Source organism: Hyaena hyaena, unplaced genomic scaffold (assembly GCF_003009895.1).
Source record: "Hyaena hyaena isolate Hyena2069 unplaced genomic scaffold, ASM300989v1 scaffold_934, whole genome shotgun sequence".
NCBI lineage: Eukaryota > Metazoa > Chordata > Mammalia > Carnivora > Hyaenidae > Hyaena > Hyaena hyaena.
Genome location: NW_024081567.1, coordinates 425754 through 445692, shown reverse-complemented (window position 1 = coordinate 445692; position 19939 = coordinate 425754). Strand labels below are relative to the sequence as shown.

Below are 19939 nucleotides of genomic sequence, written 5' to 3'. Positions count from 1 at the left end.
TCAGCTTTCCTTCAATATCCAGTTCAAACATCATCTTCTTCATGCAGACTTCTATGACCCCTGACCTCTTCCTTCAAAGTACTGGGGCGCTTGGGTGGCTCAGTCGGTTGAACGTCTGGCTTCAGGTCAGGTCATGGTCTCATGGTTCATGGGTTAAAGCTCCGCATCAGGCTCTGTACTGACAGCTCAGAGTCTGAAGCCTGCTTTGGGTTCTGTGTCTCCCTCTCTCTCTGACCTTCCCCTGCTCAGCTGTTTCCTTCTCTCAAAAAAAAAAAGTAAAAATATTTTTAAAAATATTAAAAACAAAAAAAGTATTAAGAAAAAAGGCTTCTGGAATGCTGGTAACAATCTGTTTCTTGATATGAATGCAGGTTGCAGTCACCATACATACAATTTATAAAGTGTACTTTTCTGTGTTCATGTTGCTTATAAATCAATAAATATACTGACCCAGATTTAGGTATTCAAATGTCAGTCTTGTCACTAAGTATTAGAGCCTTTCAGATGTAATGAAATATTGTATCTCACACTCCCATGGAAATATTTTAACACATTATTCAAAATACCAATAATAAAATTTCATGGAAAACAAAAACATATATATGATTACTAATGCTGTACAACTTTAATATATAAAGAAAATCTTTCACTAGCAGCCAAACATTTCTCATTCTTCTCTCAAATGATGTATAATTATATTCATTTTGTGACATTTTCATGCCTTCTTTAATAATATATATGCACATGTATCATCACCCAGTTTCTACTATTATTATACCCCATATTACATTAGTATGGTACATTTGTTACAATAAATGAACTGACTTTGAGACATTATTATTAAGTGAATTCTGAACTTAATTCAGATATCCTTAGTTTTTAATCTGATGTCCTTTTTCTGTTCCAGGATCCTACCCAGGATATGACTTTACATTTAGTTGTCTTGTCTTGTTCAGAGCCTCTTAACTATGACATTTTCATCGGACTTTCCTTGCACTGACGACCTTGACAGTTTTAAGGAAACTTGAGCACGTATCTTGTCCCTCAGTTGATGTTTTCCTTATGATCATACTGGTTTCAGAGTTTTCTAAAAGAAAGATCACAGAGGAAAATTGCTGTGATTATCACATCACATCTAGGATACATCCTGTCAACATGATTTGTTAACTGTTGATGTTAATCTTGTTCACCGGGCTAAAATAGTATTTGTCAAATTTCTCCATTGTAAAGTTAATCCTTTTCTTCTTTCCATACTGTACTCTTTGGAATGAAGTCAAGATGCACAAGTCACACTTGGGAATGGGGAGCTATGTGCCAACTCCTTGAGAACAGAATATCTTCTTAGGTTACTTGGGATTCTTCTGCATGAATTATTTGTCTTTTCCCCCTTTATTAATTTACTTAGTCTCTTATTTATATCAACATGGACTCTTGGATATTTATGCTATACTTTGGACTTTAACCAAACACTACATTATTTGTTTTACTCAAATTTTTCCAGATTTGACCAATGGGGATCTTCTCAATTAGCTCCTGTAATATACTGCATGCATGCACACGCACGTGTGTGTGTGTGTGTGTGTGTGTGTGTTTACTTAGCACTTCCTTACTTTCTGGTACAACAAGGTACTCCAAGCTTACCCTCTGGTAATGAGCCAGCCATTTATTAAGGAGTCCTGATTCCTTTTATTGGAGAATGGTATTAAAAACTAAAATCTTATAACTAAGTATACTCATTGCTATTATCATGTTTGTTGTTTTTAGGCCTTGGAAGCTGACAGATCAAAGAAACATTTATGAGTGTATACTAACCCATATATGTCCACATATATAAATATTCCATATGTTTATATGGAATGAAAGTATATGTATATTTATTATTTTTTTTTAATTTTTTAATGTTTTATTTATTTCTAGGAGAGAGAGAGAGACAGCGTGAGCAGGAGAGGGTCAGAGAGAGAGGGAGACGCAGACTCTGAAATTGGCTCCAGGCTCTGAGCTGGCAGTCAGCACAGAACCCAACATGGGGCACGAACCCACGAACGGCGAGATCATGACCTAAACGAAAGTCGGACGCTTAACCGAGCCCAGGTGCCCCAGTATATGTATATTTATTAAGATAAACATGAGTTACTCTAATCCATGTGGTCATGAATCACTGTAGCTTTCTTCTCTTGATTATCTGGAACTTTTCATTGCAACCTTAAGAAACATGTTCTCTACTATCTGTCATCCATTTATTTAATTGTTGAAATTTACTGTGCATATAGAGTGGTTTCACATGAGAAACAACTTTATCAACTAGAAGACAGTGCTTTGTGTAGTTTCTTTAATCTTACTCCCCTCATTTAAAAACTTGCTTAAGTCAGCACTGTTTCTCTCCACCTTCTATGGTAAGATCAATTCCTACCTTTGTAAAGTAATTAGATTGTTCTTGACAGTTTGCATTCCACTCTGAGATTTATGACGTCTTAAAAGATCTTTTTAGGAGTGAGTAGGTGGCTCAGTCGTTGACTGTCTGACGTCAGCTCAGGTCACGATCTCATGGTTCATTGGTTTCAGAACCATAGGTTTGAGCTCCACATTGGGCTCTGTGCTGACAGCTCAAAGCCTGGAGCCTGTCTCGGATTCTGTGTCTCTTTCTCTGCCCCTCCCCTGATGGTTCTCTGTCACTCTCTTTCTCTCAAAAATAAATAAACGTTAAAAATTTTTTTTAAAAAAGATCTTTTTAATTTGCAGAAATTAAGATTTACTTTCGTGTTATGTAATGTTGCATGGGTTTTAACAAATGCAGTGCCACATATTCACCTCGATATTTTCCTGCAGGAAAGTTATGCCACTAAAAAATCCCCTGTGCTTTATCTATTCAAATTTCATCTGCTTGGGTCCTGAACTCCTGGCAACCACTGTTCTGATTCATGTCTCTATAATTTTGCTTTTACCTCATTCATGTTCATCCTTCTTTCTCTCTCTCTCTTCTTTCTTTCCTTGGTAGGTTTATTTACCAAGTCAAAGAAGTTCCTTCTGTTCCTACTTTGCTGAGAGTTTGCATTATTAATGAGTTTTCGATTTTGTCAAACACTATCCCTGTGCCAGTTGATATAATCATATTATTTTTATTTTTTAGCTTATTTATAAGGTAGATTACACTTATTAATTTTCAAATGCTGAACCAGCCTTGCATAGCTTAAGTTAATCCCACTTGGTTGTGGTATATTTTAATTTTATACATCATTAGATTTGATTTGCTAATATGTTATTGAGGTTATTTGTGTTTATGTTCATAAGAGATATTGGTCTGTAGTTTTCTTTTCTTATAATGTCTTAATCTGGTTTCAGTATTAGGGTTTTACTGGACTAATAGAATGAGTTAGAAGTGTTCCATCTGCTTGTGTTTTCTTGAACATATTGTGGAGAGCTAGCATTATTTCTGCCATAATTTTTGACAGAACCAGTGAGAACATCTAGGCAGAGTGATTTTTATTTTGGGAGGTTGTTCATTATTGATTTAAATTCAAATAACAATATAGCTCCTTCATTTACACTTGTATGAGTTGAGATAACTTGTGACCTTCAAGAAATTGACTGTATTACCCAAATTATCAAATTTGTGGGCATGCTGTTCGTATATACCTTCATTGTTCTTTTAGTATTCATGGAATCAATAGTGATAACATGTATATATATCTATGCAGTCTAAGTCCGCCTTCTCTGTCAGCCTTTCTAGTTCAAAGCAAGTAACAAAGCGTTCTGCATTCTGTCTATTGTAGCATTGCATTTGGTCTGACCATCAAAAATTCTTCTCTTCTCTTCCCTGATTTCTCTCTCTTCTCCTTCTTCAACTCCAACTAAATGTATGTTATACTGTTTTATATTATCCAACATGTCCCTGAGAGTCTGTTCAATCTTTTCAAACTTTTTTTCTCTTGGTTTTGATCTATCTTCAAGTTTACGTACTGCCTTCACTGTAATTTTTCATATATTTAACATCCATCCAGTGTCTTTTATATTTCATATATTATATGTTTCATCACTAGACCCTTATTTACATTTGAAAGATATTTTCTAAAATAATGATGATACTTCCTATTTTTTATTGAGCTATAAAGGACATATAACATTTATTACTTCAGGTATACAAATAATGATTCAATATATGTATATGTGGTAAAATGATTACCACAATAAGTTTAGTTAATATCTGTCACCACACATTTGCAAATTATTTTCTTGTGATGAGAATTTTTAAAATTTATTCTTCAGGCAACTTTTATACATAGAGTATTATTAACTACAGTCACTATACTCTACATTACACCCCCAAGGCTTCTTTATTTTAAAACTGGAAATTTGTACCTTTTGACCGTGTTCACTCGCTTTGCCCACTTTTACCTCCCCATGTCTGGCAACCACCAATCTATTGTCTATATCTATGAGTTCAATTGCTTGTATGTTTTCTTTCAGATTCCACATAGATGTGAGATCATACCATGTTTGTCTTTCTATATCTTCATATTTCATTTGTCATAATGCCCTCAAGGTTCATCCACATTTGTTGTCACAAATGGCAGATTTCCTTTTTTTTAATCTTTATCTATTCAAAAATCAATGGACATTTGAGCTCTTTCCATAAATTGGCTCTTCTCGATAGTACTGCTATAAACATTGGGGTGCATGTCTTCCTTTGAATCAGTGTTTTTGTTTCCCTTGGATAAATTCCTAGTAGTGCAATTGTTGGGTCACAGAGTAGTTTATATTTAACTTTGTGAGGAACCTCCATACTGTTTTTCAGAGAGGCTGGACCAATTTGCATTCCCACCAACAGTGTAAGAGGGTTCTTCTTTATCCACATCCTCTACTGAGTTGTTAATTTTAGCCTTTTGGACAGATGTGACATGGTATCTCATTATGGTTTTGGTTTGTATTTCTCTGATTATGAGTAATGTGGAGAATTTTTTCATATCCCTGTTTGCCATTTGTATGTCTTCTGAGAAATGTCTGTTCATTTCTTTTATTCATTTCTTCACTGAATTTTGTTGTTTGGGTGCTGAGTTTGAGAAGTTCTTTAGAGATTTTGGATACTAGCCCTTTATCTGCTATGTCATCTGAAAATATTTTATCCCATTCCAAATGTTGTCTTTTAATTTTTCTGATTGTTACCTGTGCCATGCAGAAGCTTCTTAACTTTGTGAAGTTCCAATAGTTCATTCTTGCTTTTGGTTCCCTTGCTTCTGGAGATATGTCTAGCTAGAAGAAACTATGGCCAAGGTAAAATAATTTTCTTGTTTTTTTTTTTTATAATAGCCATTCTAACAGGCATGAAGTAATATCTCATTGTGTTTTTCATTTGCATTTCTATGATGATTAGTGATAGTGAGCACTTTTTTCTGTACCTGTTGCTCATTTTTATGTCCTCTTTGGAATAGTTTATGTGTAGATCCTCTGCTCATTTTTAATTGGATTTTTTTTGCCATATGCATTCTTTATATAAATTGGATATTAACTTCTTAAAAGACATATGACTTTCAAGTATTTTCTCCCATTTTATAGGTTGTCTTTTCATTGTGTTGATAGTTTCCTTTGCTGTGCAGAAGCTTTTTAGTTTTGTAGTCCCACTTGTTTACTTTTTGTTTTTGCTGCTTTCCTTTTGGTGTCAGATTAAAAAAAAAAAATCATTGCTGAGGCCAATGTTAAGAGCTTACCACCTATGTTTTACTTTTGGGAGTTTTATGGTTTCAGGTCTTTTCCTCAAGTCTTTAATTCATTTTAAGTTTGTAAATTTTGTAAGAGACTGGTACAGCTTCATTCTTTTGTATATGGCTGTCCAGTTTTCTCAATACCATTTATTGAAGATACTGTCTTCTCCCCATTGTATATTCTCACCTCTTTTGTTGTCAATTAATTGACCATATATGGGTGGGTTAATTTCTAGGCTCTCTATTCTGTTTTATTGATCTATGTGTCTGTTTTAATTCCAATACCATACTATTTTATTTTTATAGCTTTGTAGTATACTTTAAAACCAGAAACCATGATGCTTCCCACTTGATTGCTTGACTATTTGGTGTCTTTTGTAGTTCAAAAAAAACCCCACAGAAACAAAAACCTCTTTGGATATAATTAATGTGGAAAAATCATTGTCCAAAATATACATCTAAAAATGAATTCAAAGAGTTCATACTAGATAGAAAATGTACAGAGGAAATAAGTGTGTAAAAGTATTTAATCAATAATTTAATGTAAATAAACATTGAAAGGATTCACACTAAAAAGCACAGCATATTTCAGAAATTACTACAAATCAGAGTATTTATTATATAAAAGAATGGAAGCCCAAAATTATTAGATAGTTATATGTCAATATGGCTCAATCAACAAAATGGATGTTTCAGTAGGTAATATATTCAGTATTTTCTTTTGTTGTATGTTGACATTATTTGAGATTTTATTGAGAAGTATATATTATTGATGTTTCAGTATATGCTGGCTTTTTCCCATAATGAAAAACAAAACGTACATGTACCTAAGAATTTAAGCTTCTGTTTTTAAATAATGATATGTTTTTAAAAAAATGAATTTAGAGTAAGTGATTTGATGTCACCCCTATCCCTGACAAACTGTCTTGAATAATGATTGCTGCATTTGGCTTATTTTACTAGATCAAGTATACGCATTGCTAATTGTTATATCAAGTGATTGTGAATGAACAAAAATTAGCGGGTTGTTTCTAAAATGGAAACATACGACTATAGAAGTCAAGAACAGAACTTTAACATAAATTGAAACAGGGTGAAAAATCCTGCCATAGATTTTGGTAATTCAGTTACCTGAACTTTGACTACTTCCATTCATAAGATATGGTAGAAACATTTTTCTTATTCATAAAGAGTAAGTCATGAAATTCTGATTTAATTTTAAGCTTTAGTTACACTATAAACAAAGTATGAAATGCAAGTGACTAACATCATCTTTCTTACTGGTGACCTGCTCTCAGTTAAAATCCTGTATATACCTAACTATTGTTGGGAACAAAAATTATTGCAATCTATATTCTGTCCACTATAAAATGAGCAATTGCTCATTGGATTTCCGGTGGCTTTGATTATGAGAATTCAGCTTTGGGAATTTTTATCATGATATTTCTTACTTCTATCTCACCATTAATGGCTTGGAGTTATATCAAATTGATTTCTCTGAGTTAAACACGTTTGAAAGAATAAATTAATGGATGCTTAGTAATGAGCAGAAGGAATTCATGTTCATTCCAGCTGTTTCCAAATAAGCTGTCAGTGAGATTTGATTCTAAAGAAAACTTATTTGAAGTTTCAAAGCAGATGCTAGAATGTCCATTCCAGTGAAACCTTATGTTTTTGTGTGATTTTGTATGAAGGGTAAAGAACTGGACTCCAAGACAAGGCAGCATGAAATGTTTTTACAGGGTCTGGAAGTTAGTAGATTGAAATAATATCCAAAATATTATGACCATATGCATTTATTAAAGGGAAAACATAAGTTTTATCAGATTCTTAAACAGATACATCAAACAAAAAATCAATAAAAATGATTTTTTACATCTGTGAAATATGTTTGACTTCTCTACTTACATATTATTTTATAAACATCAATTAGAAGTTATTTCAAATGTGTATGTATTTATTTTGAGAGAGGGAGAGAGCATGCACATGGAGGAGGGACAGAGAGAGAGGGAGAGAGAGAATCCTGACCAGGATCTACACTGTCAGCACAGAGACCAATGTGGTCTCATCTCACAAACCATGGGATCATGACTTGACCTGAAATCAAGAGTTAGACTCTTAACCGCTTAACCTACTGAACTACCTAGATGCCCCTAGAAAATTTGTTTTTAACTGAAGAGGAACATATGTAAGAATGCACAGAACATAGAATAAAACAGGTTGAAAATAAAATTTGTGTGTTTTTAAAACTTTATTTTCTTTGTAATTCAAACTTAATTTTAAATAATGAATGTATTTATAAAAATTTAGCCATGGATTTATTTGTTTTCTAGGAACTTTTCACTCTGATATCCTAGAACCTTGACATAAGAAAGTTTGAACAGTAAATGCAAAGCCAGATTAGAAAGGCATTACAGTGTAAAGAAGCAAATATTCCAAGAGGTGTTTTTAGTGTATTCACATGACACTTGCCACTGTTCCCAGAAGTAATGTAACCATGGTGATGAACACTGATCTACATATACTGAGCGTCCATTTATTTCCTGAAATACCAAGTGTATTTGCTACAAAAATTGGCCTTGGGAATATATCAAGGGAAAGAAAGACTAATAACCTAGACAAATTATTTTATGCACTAATGTCTGAGTTTTTAAAATGATACAGCCAACACAGTAGTTTTGGAAAATAATCTAATTTTTGAAATGAACTAAATAAGGAAAAAATTTATAAAATACTGTCAAATGTTAGGTGAGATGTTATTTTTCTTACATAATGTAAGCAAGGTAAATAATCTACATGATCTTCAGAGGATGTTTTGCACTCTAAAAATTATGTAGACGTTTAGTAGTACATCATCATTTCTCAAGATTCTGAATGCTATGTTTCCTTTACGTAGATCTTTATAATTTTAAATACATAAAGTTATTTGATTATTACAAAAAAATCTACGGGTTAAACAGGAAGGAAATTACTTCCTTCACACTTTTTTCCCTTTTTATTGGTCAGGAGATCAAAACTCAAAAAAAAAAAAAAAAAAGTGATGTTTCTATGGCCAAACAGTGATGAAGCTAGTATAGATATTAGGGTTTTCTTGGATTTTTAAGTTAAACAATGTTGGAAAGTAGAGTAGGTTTTTAAATAATTATTAAAATATGATTATCTGGGATATAATTATCAATCATATCAGTGGGTTGCCAAATCTTACGTATTTTATCTTATTTTTCTTTATCAGTAATTGGGACACAGGGTCTTTGTAACTCATATTTCAGAAAGACATAAACACTGTGTAATTCATGGTGTTTCCTAAAAACATTTTGTTTACCTTATTTTGAGGGAAAAGCTTATATGGTTCATGAGGATGGGTATGAAAACCAATACATTAAATATGGTGATGCTGAAATACGAAATGTTAGATCCTCTGCCCTAGGTAAATGTTAGCATATTAGTAGAAGAAATTTCCAGAAATAAGGACCAGAACCTTTCTAAATTTAGTAAAGCACATTCTAGAAGCTCAGTGAACCCAAAGAAGATTGTTGGTTTGAAACCCTCTCAGTGCTTCACACGCATAATCTGAAAATGGTGCTGTACTCAGAGGACAGGGAGAGACTGTAGAGAGAAGCAGGCCCCTCCAGGTTGGGAGGTGGCGGTTTTAATGAGCAAAGGGAACTTCTATACAAGGCTCGTTGTGGACCACAGCAAGATGACTGGATCCCATATCCACTCATCAAATCTTAAATGTTTGTAAAGAGGTTTTAATTGGGTTTAGTCACATACGATAAAGGTGTTGTCCACCACATCACTGTCTCAAGCTATGTCTTTGAAGCAGCCTCTGGGGGTAAGAAAGACAAGCAGAATCAACATTCCAAGGATGGGGAAGGAGGGCAGTGAGGAGCCTCCAAGTGCCCAGGTGCAGCTCACAGGGCAATTGGCAGCACATCTTTTTGATGAAATTCCCCAACAAGGGTAAATAGGAAAACAGCTATTTCTAGGACATCACAGACAAGTTGCTGAAAATAAAAGTTAAATAGAAACTCTCAAAACCAGCCAGAAAAAGAAAAGGAATGTTACCAATGAACAATGATCTAAATGAGCATAGACTTCTCATCAGAAACCACTAAGACAGAAGACAAAGGTACAATGCCTACATAGTGCTGAAAAAAGACAACCATCATCCAGAAATCTCTATTTAGTCAAAAATAGTGATCAAGAATGAAGGAAAAACTAAACCTTTTCCTGATTAAAGCAATTTAAGACAATCTGTTGCCAATAGAAATACAGTATACTACAAGAAATGGTAGAGGAAATTTTTCAGGCTGAAGGGAAATAATTTCAAGTAGAAACAGACCTTCAAGAAGAAATGAACATTGAATATAGTGAATATTTAGGGAAATTATTTAAAACTATTATCTTCTTAATTTTTTTTTAAAAACTAAATGAATGTTTAAGGAAATATGTATAATACTTTTCTGTGATATTAATAGGTTATGAAGATGTAATACTTGTGACAATGTAAGCATAAAGAGATGTTAGAATGCCTTGGGTAAATGTACCTATATTGTTTATTTTCTCCAGCTCATTGAACTATAATAGACATACAGCATTGGATAAGTTTAAGGAGTGCAATGTGATGATGTGATTCACACATATATCACAAAATTATCACAGTAATGTTAGTTAACACATCCATCATCCCACATAATTACTTTTGGGGGGTGCTGAGAACATTTAGAATCTACTATCTTGGCAACATTCAAGTATATAATACAGCATTGTTAATTATTATCACCATGCTGTACATCAGTTTCCCCAAACAACCTTATAAATACGAGATTTGGATACCAGAGTTTCTCAGTCAGTTGAGCATCCAACCCTTGATTTTGGCTCAGGTCATGATCCAAGATCATGCTGAGCATGCTTGGGATTCTCTCTCTCTCTCTCTCTCTCACTCTGCCACTATATCCCACTCACACACTCTCTCTCTCTAAAATAAAAAAAAAAATTAAAAAGGCATTGTGTACTATTTGACCAAATCTTTCTATGTTCTACATATTTGGTGAAATATTAATTTCAAGAATATAGTGAAAAGTTATGGATTTATACTGTAATGTCTAGAGCAACTATTCTCAATCTACTTAAGAGGTAAAAGTCAAATTCCAATAAGCAAATTAAAAGATAATATAAAAATATATTCACATAATTCAGAAGAAAACAGGCTACTCATTTTATGATTATATTGGTTTTTGGGTACACAAACAGATCTGAAGATCATACTTTGTCCTATCCCTTTCCAATAGAAATGTTCCTTAAAGTTTGTCTTGTCAACGTGCTAAAGCAAGTATTTCCAGAAATACCAAAAACAACATGATGATAGCAAACATCTTTACTTAGGGGTGAAGAGTGATTAGTGATTTTTCCCTAAAAATATTTTTGTTTCTTATATTATTAACATTTGCATAAAATATGGATACAAAATCTTTTATCCTACATCACTATTCTGTAATCAGGAATAGATGCTGAATTTTATATGATGCCTTTTAAGTCCATCAGATTAAACACAAGTTACAAATCTTTTGTGCTGTGAATATGGTGAAGCAGAGAATAAATTTTTCAATTTTGTCTAAGCACTTTATCACTTGAACATCAAGTATTTTCACTGTTTGCTCTTTGCTAATTGTATCAGATATTGTGCTTTTATTACTATTATATTATGTTCTTTTAAAAGAATATGTAGATACCAAATGTGTTATTTTGTGATGCCTTTTTTGAGCTCCTGAGTTTCTTCTTTGACATTTTACTTCAGAAAAGCCATATTCCAAAATTTTTTTTAAATGTTGAGCAAATATTTATCCACTGCTCAGTTATATTATATATAATTCTTCAGTTCTTTAATGTCATTTTTTGATGTGCATTTTTCAATTATTTTTGTGTATTTTTCATTGTTTTGTGTATTTTTTCCTTTTGTCTTTGCATTATGTACAATACAGTGACATTGTGGCTGCTTTATTATCATTAGTTATTTTTGAATGGATGCATGGCTTTTTATTGCATGGCTTTTATCCAAGATTTTCTTAGACAAAGAGCAGAGATCAGAAGCTTAAGCAGAGTTGCTGAGATCTCGTGTATTACTTAGTGCACTTTCTCAGGTTTGACTACGTTGAGCTAGCTGGTTGTGTTCCTAGCTCACAACATAATTCCTTTGCCAACCCCTTTTCATGTAGGGTCTGTACACTGATTTATTCAGCTGATGATAATTAGTAGCTGAACCATTAATGTATACTCCACATCTCTTCCCCCCTTTTATACTCTGTTTCCCCAGTTAAACTGAGAGATTTAGCAAATACAGGGTCCAGCAATCAATCTACCACTTCCCCATACATGCACCAACAACAGCAAGAGTTTATCTGCTTCTATTCAGGATGTTTTATCTCTGTGAGCAAAATTCTTACTGCTATATATAATCCACAGAAGAATGCATTTATACTCAACATTGTCCTTTAATCTGTCCAAATGGCAAAGCATTTTTTTAAGTTTCATTTATATATTTGAGAGAGACAGAGACAGTGCAAGTAGGGAAAGGGCAGACAGAGAAGGAGAGAGAACCCCAAGCAGGCTCAGTGCTGTCAGGAGAGAGCCTGACATGGAACTCAAACCCATAAAACTATGAGATCATGACCTGAGCTGAATTCAAGAGTTGGACACTTAACAGACTGAGCCACCCAGCTGCCCCACAGCAAAGCACTTAAAAGCTAGTTTTATAGTTTACAGTTTGAGTCTATCTATGACTGGTTCTTAGTTTTACCGAATTTTGAAAGTTTCTTCTTTATTTTTTCTCTCTCCATTTTATTTAATTTATTATTTGCTTGATATTCAGAATGGTAAATACAGTAAAACTGTGTACATTCTGAAGTTTTAGCTATGTATTTTCTGTGTATATGTGGGTGGTGATGATGTATTAATTTCTTTCCTATTTTGTATTTGTGTGTATGTGTTAAAATTAAAAGAAGAAATGTTTGCAGCAATACCCCAATTCTTTTATGAAAGTTTGCTGGGCTTTCTTATTAGGATTTAGATAAAGATACAGATATAGCTATAGTGTTATACAAAGAGATATACATAGAGATACAGATACAGACACAGAGACAGGAAATTATTTTATATCCTTCATCTTCCTTACCAATTATTATGCTACTTTCTTAAAATTTGGGAATATCATGTTAAAATTTAAATATTTTAAAAATAGGTTAAAATTACTAGTTTTCTGAATTTCTTTTTTGAGATTAAACCATGTCATTCCATAAAAATCATCTGGATTTATGAAGAATAGTAATGTTGAAGTTAATGTTATTGTCATGTCTAAAATCATGATATTGGGGCTCCTGATTGGCTCAGTCGGTTGGGTGTTCGATTTTGACTCAGGTCATAATCTCATGGTTCGTGGGTTCGACTCAGGGCTCTGTGCTGACAGCTAGCTCAGAGCCTGGAGGCTGCTTTGGATTCCGTGTCTCCCTCTCTCTCTGACCCTCCCTTGTTCAGGCTGTCTCTCTCTCTTTCTCAGAAATAAATAATACATTTAAAAAATTAAAAAAAAAATAAAATCATTATTTCAAATAGAATCCTTTACAGTAATGAAGCATCTGTGCTCTAAATAGCTCTTCAGCTTCATAGCCAAATAATTGGTGTCAGAATTCACTATACCCAGGTTCTGATAAGTATAAGGGCACCAAGCGACAGACCTATTGAACTCAAACTGGTACTTCAAAATGAATCCCAAGACAGTATTCATCACTCACCAAGACTCCATTGCTTGTCTACGTCACCTAAACAATCCAGAACCCTACCTTGGTATATACTTTTGGCTTTATTGTTCACATAAAATTCTCACTTAATTTTTAATCCATATCCATTCACTCATTTAAAATATATTTGTAGAGTGTTAGTGTGTCCAAGTTTTATTCTGGACAACGTGATGGAATGAAATTATTATTATCAAAGAGTTTATAATACAGAACGGAAACCAGACAATAAGCAACCAAATACACAATGTTGTCAGATGATGGTAAGTACTATAAACAACAAAAGTTGTGAATAAAAGCAGAGAGAGTGCAGGATGTCTTATTTTTAAAACAGTATTCAGGAAATACCTCTATGATAAGGGAATATTTGAGTAAAGATCTAAAAGAATAGAGAATCTGAGTGGTAATATCTAGGAATGATCATTAAAGATGAAAACAAGAGAATGGAGTGTCCTTGAGTGCTTAGGGTATTTAGTAACATCAAATATTCTGTGTGACTGGTGGAGAGTAAGCAAAGTAAGTTGTGGAAAGAGTTAATATCAACAGTACTATGGAGCCAAAGCATAACAGAGACCTTGAATTTTACTTTGAGAGAGATGAAAATTATTGGAGTTTTTAGCCGAAATGTTATATGGTGTGCCAGTAATCACTCTCATTATCATGTGGAGAATATATACCTATTTAGAGTGAGGTATAGAAAATACTCTGTGTGTGTGTGTGTGTGTGCGTGTGTGTGTGTGTGTGTGTAGACATGTGGGCAGTTAGAAGGCTGCCCACATAGTTTTACTATAATAGCTCAGCAAAGAACATATAGTGGTTGGAATGTGGAAGTGAGGGTAAAAGACTAGATTCTGAATCTATTTTGAAAGAAGAACCATCAGGATCTGTTGATGAATTCATTATGGAAGAAAAAGTATTCAAATATGACTAGGGAGTGTTTAAACTGAAGAACTAAACTAGTAGATGGTCGTTAATAAATATGGAAGTCTTGGGTTGGAGCACATTTTAAGGTTGTGAACTAAGTGGGTAGTTGGAGTAAACAGACATTCAAGTTAGGAGTTCAAGGAAAGGTCTGAGACAAATAAGTTGGTATTTATCCAAAACTTGTATGATATGCATGGTCATAAAATCAAATGAAATTATTTATGAAAGTGTATTTATATACAGAAAACAGGAGATCTGTAGTGGGTTCCACAGTGTACTAAACTTTAGAGGTAAAAATGATGAATAGGATACAAAGAAGAGCCTGAGAGTTCAGTGAAGCAGGAGAGCAAACAGAAGAGAATGATGTCCTTAAACTGGAGCACCTTCCTAAAGAAATGGGAAGATTGATGGTATAATTTACACAGACTACTCAGAAGAAATTTGCTTGAAAGGGAACAGACAAGTATAGAGTATCTGAGATTGAGAAAAGCTCACACAAGTTTTTTGGGTTTATTTAGTTTCAATGTGAGCAATATAATTTTTAAAATTTTTAAATGTTTGTTTATTTTTTAGAGAGGGGGAGAGAAAAAGGGAGACACAGAATCCAAAGCAGGGTCCAGGCTCTGGGCTGTCAATGTGGGGCTTGAACCCACAAACCCCGAGATCATGACTTGAGCAAAAGTTGAACACTTAACCAACTGAGCCACCCAGGCGCTCCTCAATGTGGGCAATATTAAAGCCTGTTTATGTCCTAATGAGTATGAGGAGAAAGAGAAAAGCAAATTATAACAAAGAAACACTAAGTAGTCACAAGTAAAAAGTCAATAATTATATTGGCTGTTGTGAATGTTGCAATAAACATGGGGTTGTATATATCTCTTTGACATCTTGTATTCATATCTGCAAAGGGGGATAGCTGGGTGATATGTTAGTTCTATTTTTATTTTTTTGAGGAATGTCCTCACTGTTTTCATAATGGCTGAAGCAATATACATTCCCATCAACAGTACACAAAGGTTCTCTTTTCTCCACATGCTTGCCAACACTATCTCCTGCCTTTTTGATAATAGCCATTCTAACAAGTGGACATCTTTGCACAACATAGTGATTATACTCAACAATACTGTATTATATACTTCAAAGTTGCTAAGAGACTGGAGCTTAAATTTTCTCACCACAAAAAAAATGAAGTGGTAATTATGTGATGTGATAGGCCAGTTAAATAATACTAAAGGGATAAACATACTACAAAATGTACTAAACAGACACATTGTAGTCCTTAAACTTACACAATGAATTACATTAATTATATCTCAAAACCAAATAAAGACAGAGAATGGATAGGAAGAAAGGAGTTGAATCTAATATACATGTTATTGCCCTCAGAGAGCAGCATGGGCTGTTCATTCTCACAGAAGGGAGTTAGAAATCCAGGTAAAAGATACAGCCTAGTTCATAGATTTAAAGGAAAGAAAATGTAAAGGTTCATTTTCTAATTTCCCCTGTATCATCAAGATACTTGGAAACACATCTACCAGCTAAAGCCGAAGAGAAGCAAGTAGTAGAATGCATTTGAAAGGATAAAAGACATTGGGGGGAAATGTCCTCTCAGATAATAAGAAAGTTAGTTGACTAAAGAAAACATTAGAATACCTAGTCACAACTGAAGTTTCTGGGAAAGAATTTTAAATAAGACCAATTAACATGGTCGTGTTTTCCTCTGGCCACAATGTTACTTGAGTTCTGGCTCAAGAGGATAGATAAGATATAGATGATAGATAGATGGATAGGTAGATAGATAGATAGATAGATAATAAAACTACATGGCCCTGCTCCCCAAACATAGACAAATATTTTGTCCTTCTTAAAGGTCATATCCAGGTTAGTGCTCGTCTCCAAGTCCCTTATTTTCCAGATTATTCGAGGCAGTTTCCAGCTCAAAGTTCACTCTTACCCTCAAATACCTTCTGTTTGGCATTGTCCAAAGCCTTTCAGACCAAACCTTTCAACTTCTATAATTAGTACCTCAAGTCTTATCCAGCTTTCAGGGTAAAATAATTTGTTTTAACCTCATCCATGTTTTTGGTTGGGATCACTCAAATAAGCACATAACGAATGCTATAAAGAAGGTAAGTTCTATTTAAGATACTTTTTCCAGCTTCTTTATATATTTATTGTTTGTTTTTCCAGATTAAACAACACTACATATCAGAGGAGTACCTTATTTTCAATCAGTAAATATATTAATATCATTGACATTTTTCATGAATTACTTTAGCTCAGGAAATTGATTATAAGTACCACAATTTAGGAAGATAGTTTGGACATGAGGTATTATTTCTCACTCTCTCTCTTTGAATATATATATATATATATATATATATACATATGTGTGTGTGTGTGTGTGTATGGTGAGACATATACATAGAAAGAATATCTATTAATTATACATCTATCTACAAAGAGAAAGGTACTAGATTTTTAAAATTTTCAATATTTAAGAGAGGTAAAATATTCTGTATTAAGGGTTATTATTAATGATAAAACATCCCAATTTTTAAGATCCTGTTTTTGCAGTGTGTACAATGTATCTTAATAATTCAAATTAGTAAAGAGAAAATCATCTAAATTTTAAAAAATATTATAAACTAACATCTGAAATATAAATGCTTGAATATGTCCTTTCAATTTGGTTAAATTACACATTCAGAAAATAAATTATTAGCACCATGAGCAAATAAAATTATGAGTACATTTTCCTCAATAAGATGGATATCAGTTAAATATGAAATTAATGTTATTATTTCTGCTAATAGAATCTTGGGAGCTGGTGATATTTAACAATAAAATGCCTATTACAGCAGCCTGTATAATCATGGATATGTTTAATTCTATGTCAAGAATAAAGCTAGATCAGAATTTGTTTTAGAGGTTGCATGAAAGGTCTGATGTTGTGACTTGGAAGAACAGAATACAGAATAATTTAAAAATTTTTTGATTTGTTTTATTTTTAGTATTATAATAATGTTAATCAGAAACATCTCAATATTTTAAGTCCATTTTTTAAATAGCTTGGGTCTTCTGTTTATGACAGCATACAACTCATTGAAAGCCAGCCTCTTCAAAATAATTATAATTGCCAGAAATAGTCATTTTAAAATGTAGACGGTAAGTAGCTAAGGAAGAAGGCAACAGGTGTATCTATTAAGTAAATTTGTGTGACAACAAAAGCTAAAAAGAAATTTCAATTCTTTTGGGATTTAACTACAAAATTATTATAGCAATGCTATAGGTTCCCTGCTAATTGCAAAATTCTTTCATTGCTATAAATATATGATTTTGTGTAGAATTTATTGTCTCAGTCACTTTACATAGCAAGTAGATAAGAAAATATGCTTTACAATGTGATATAAAATTTGAACTTCCTTGACATTCTAGGCAGTATAAAGATGCCTCTTTCCATCATAGTCATATTTCAACAAGAATTAACAATTAGTTCCATATTTTAAAAATTCTCTGAAAAAAAGGAACCTTCTTTTATCTTTTTATTATTGAATATTCAAAAGTTAAAGTATTTCAGTTATTATTAGTTTGATCTATTTTATAGAAGCTTGATTGGGAAGGTAATTTTCATATTCTGGTTTTCTTCCATTATGGTCATTTAAATAATTATAAAGAGGATAGTCCCAGGATGGACTTAGATGGGAAAGGAAATGAGGGTCTTTTTGAATGTCTATATGTGTCATGTAACCCAAAAGTTAAACATTTGTGGTTTATCAACCACAAGTCTGCATATTTATAGAAAAGACCTTACATGGTAGACCTCACTCCATAAATACCTACTTTGAGTTAAATGCCACACAGTGTTATTGCAGATTAAATAATGAAAATACATTGTATTTCTTAATAAAGTATTAAGGTATAGTTTTTAATAATGTATGAAAATAGACCAAATCAGCTTTTTTCACCTACATTATTTGTCCTAGCTGGTTTTAGTATTCTGTCATAAAAATTTGTCCCATAAATTATTTCACCATTTTCTGTAATTTTGTTCAAAGTACTTACAAAATATTTATTTGAATTAAGAAATTGTGAGCATATTTTTTTCTGACAAAAGGACTCATGAGTTGATGGTTGGTTTAACAATAAGCATTGTTTATTCAGCATATATTTTCCATTGGAAATATTAAAAGAGGAGTAATTTTGGTATTGGTGGACATCAAGAATTAAGTTTCAAATATATTAAGATGCTATTAAATTACCCAAAGAATCAGGGTTCAGGAAATAAGCCCAAGAACTTTCAAACATTTGGAGTTTGGAATATGAAGAAGACTATGTATGAAGACTAAGACAGTATGATCAAGGAAAGTGGTTAGAAAGGGGTGCTTGGGTGGCTCAGTTGGTCAAGTGTCTGATGTCAGCTCAGGTTGTCATCTCGTGGTTTGTGAGTTCAAGCCCAGCATTAGGCTCTATGCTGATGGCTTGGAGCCTGGAGCCTGCCTTGGATTATGTGTCTCCCTCTCTTTCTGCCCCTCCCTCACTCACACTATGTCTTCTTCTCTCTCTCACTCAAAACTAAACATTAAAAAATATTTAAAAAACAAATAAAACAGTGGTTAGAGAAAGTGAAAGGACAAGATATGGGAACTTGTTTGTTAAGCAAAGGTGTCAAAAGAAAGAATGTAAGATCAACATTGACAAGTGCTGCTTCTGATAAGTCAAGAAACATGAGAATCATAAATAACTAGTGAATCTGACATAATACTGAATAGATATAGATATCTTTGGTGAAAGGATAAGATCAAAAGTCTAACTGGAATTTGTTTAAGAGAGAGAGAATAGGAAACAGTGTTATGGATGTATGCTTTAATGATGTTTGATCTAAAGTTAATGAGATTAAAAGAATCTTACTTGAAGTTGGAAGTGGGAGACAAAGAATTCCATGTATATTAATGTAGAAAGTAACAGTATGTTTGCAGTCTGGTGGGAGGGAATACTCTAGTAGAAACAGAAAATGAAAGATGCCTAAGAGATTTTTTAAATGATGGAGGGGATCCTGGGTGGCTCAATTGATTAGGTTTCTGACTCTTGATTTCACCTCAAGTCCTGATCTCATAGTTCATGGGACTGAGAGCTGCATCAGGGTCTGCACTGTTTGGGATTCTCTCTCTCTGCCCCTCCCATGTCCAAATGCTCTCTTTTTCTCAAAATAAATAAATAAACTTTAAAGAAAATTTTTAGAAAAGAAAAAAATGTTGGTGCAATTTCTAGCATAGTTCTCCATTTCAAATGTAAAAAAATGGCCTTAACTAGGTGCGTAGGAAGTTTATAGTAACAGCAGAGAGGTAATGTGCAAATGAACTTGCCATATCCAATAACGGGAAATGAAAGAAAGACTATCATGTCCTTCAAACTAGTTTTGAGTTTAAAAATAACTTAAATCCTCAAAAATTTGATTCTGGAGTAAATATTTCTACATATATTTTTCCCTTCTAGAGGACAAAATAATTCACTTGGACTCTACAG

General features: G+C 33.1%; 1 long non-coding RNA gene across 1 annotated transcript in view; it reads right to left on the bottom strand.

Annotated features, from left to right (window-relative positions):
* Positions 1–745: 745 nt before the first annotated feature.
* Positions 746–19939, bottom strand: part of LOC120222989 — a 149565-nt gene continuing 130371 nt past the window's right edge. Inside the window, exon 4 of the long non-coding RNA XR_005526161.1 lies at positions 746–1087. This is a non-coding gene — a long non-coding RNA (uncharacterized LOC120222989). The remainder of the gene's footprint in view (positions 1088–19939) is intronic.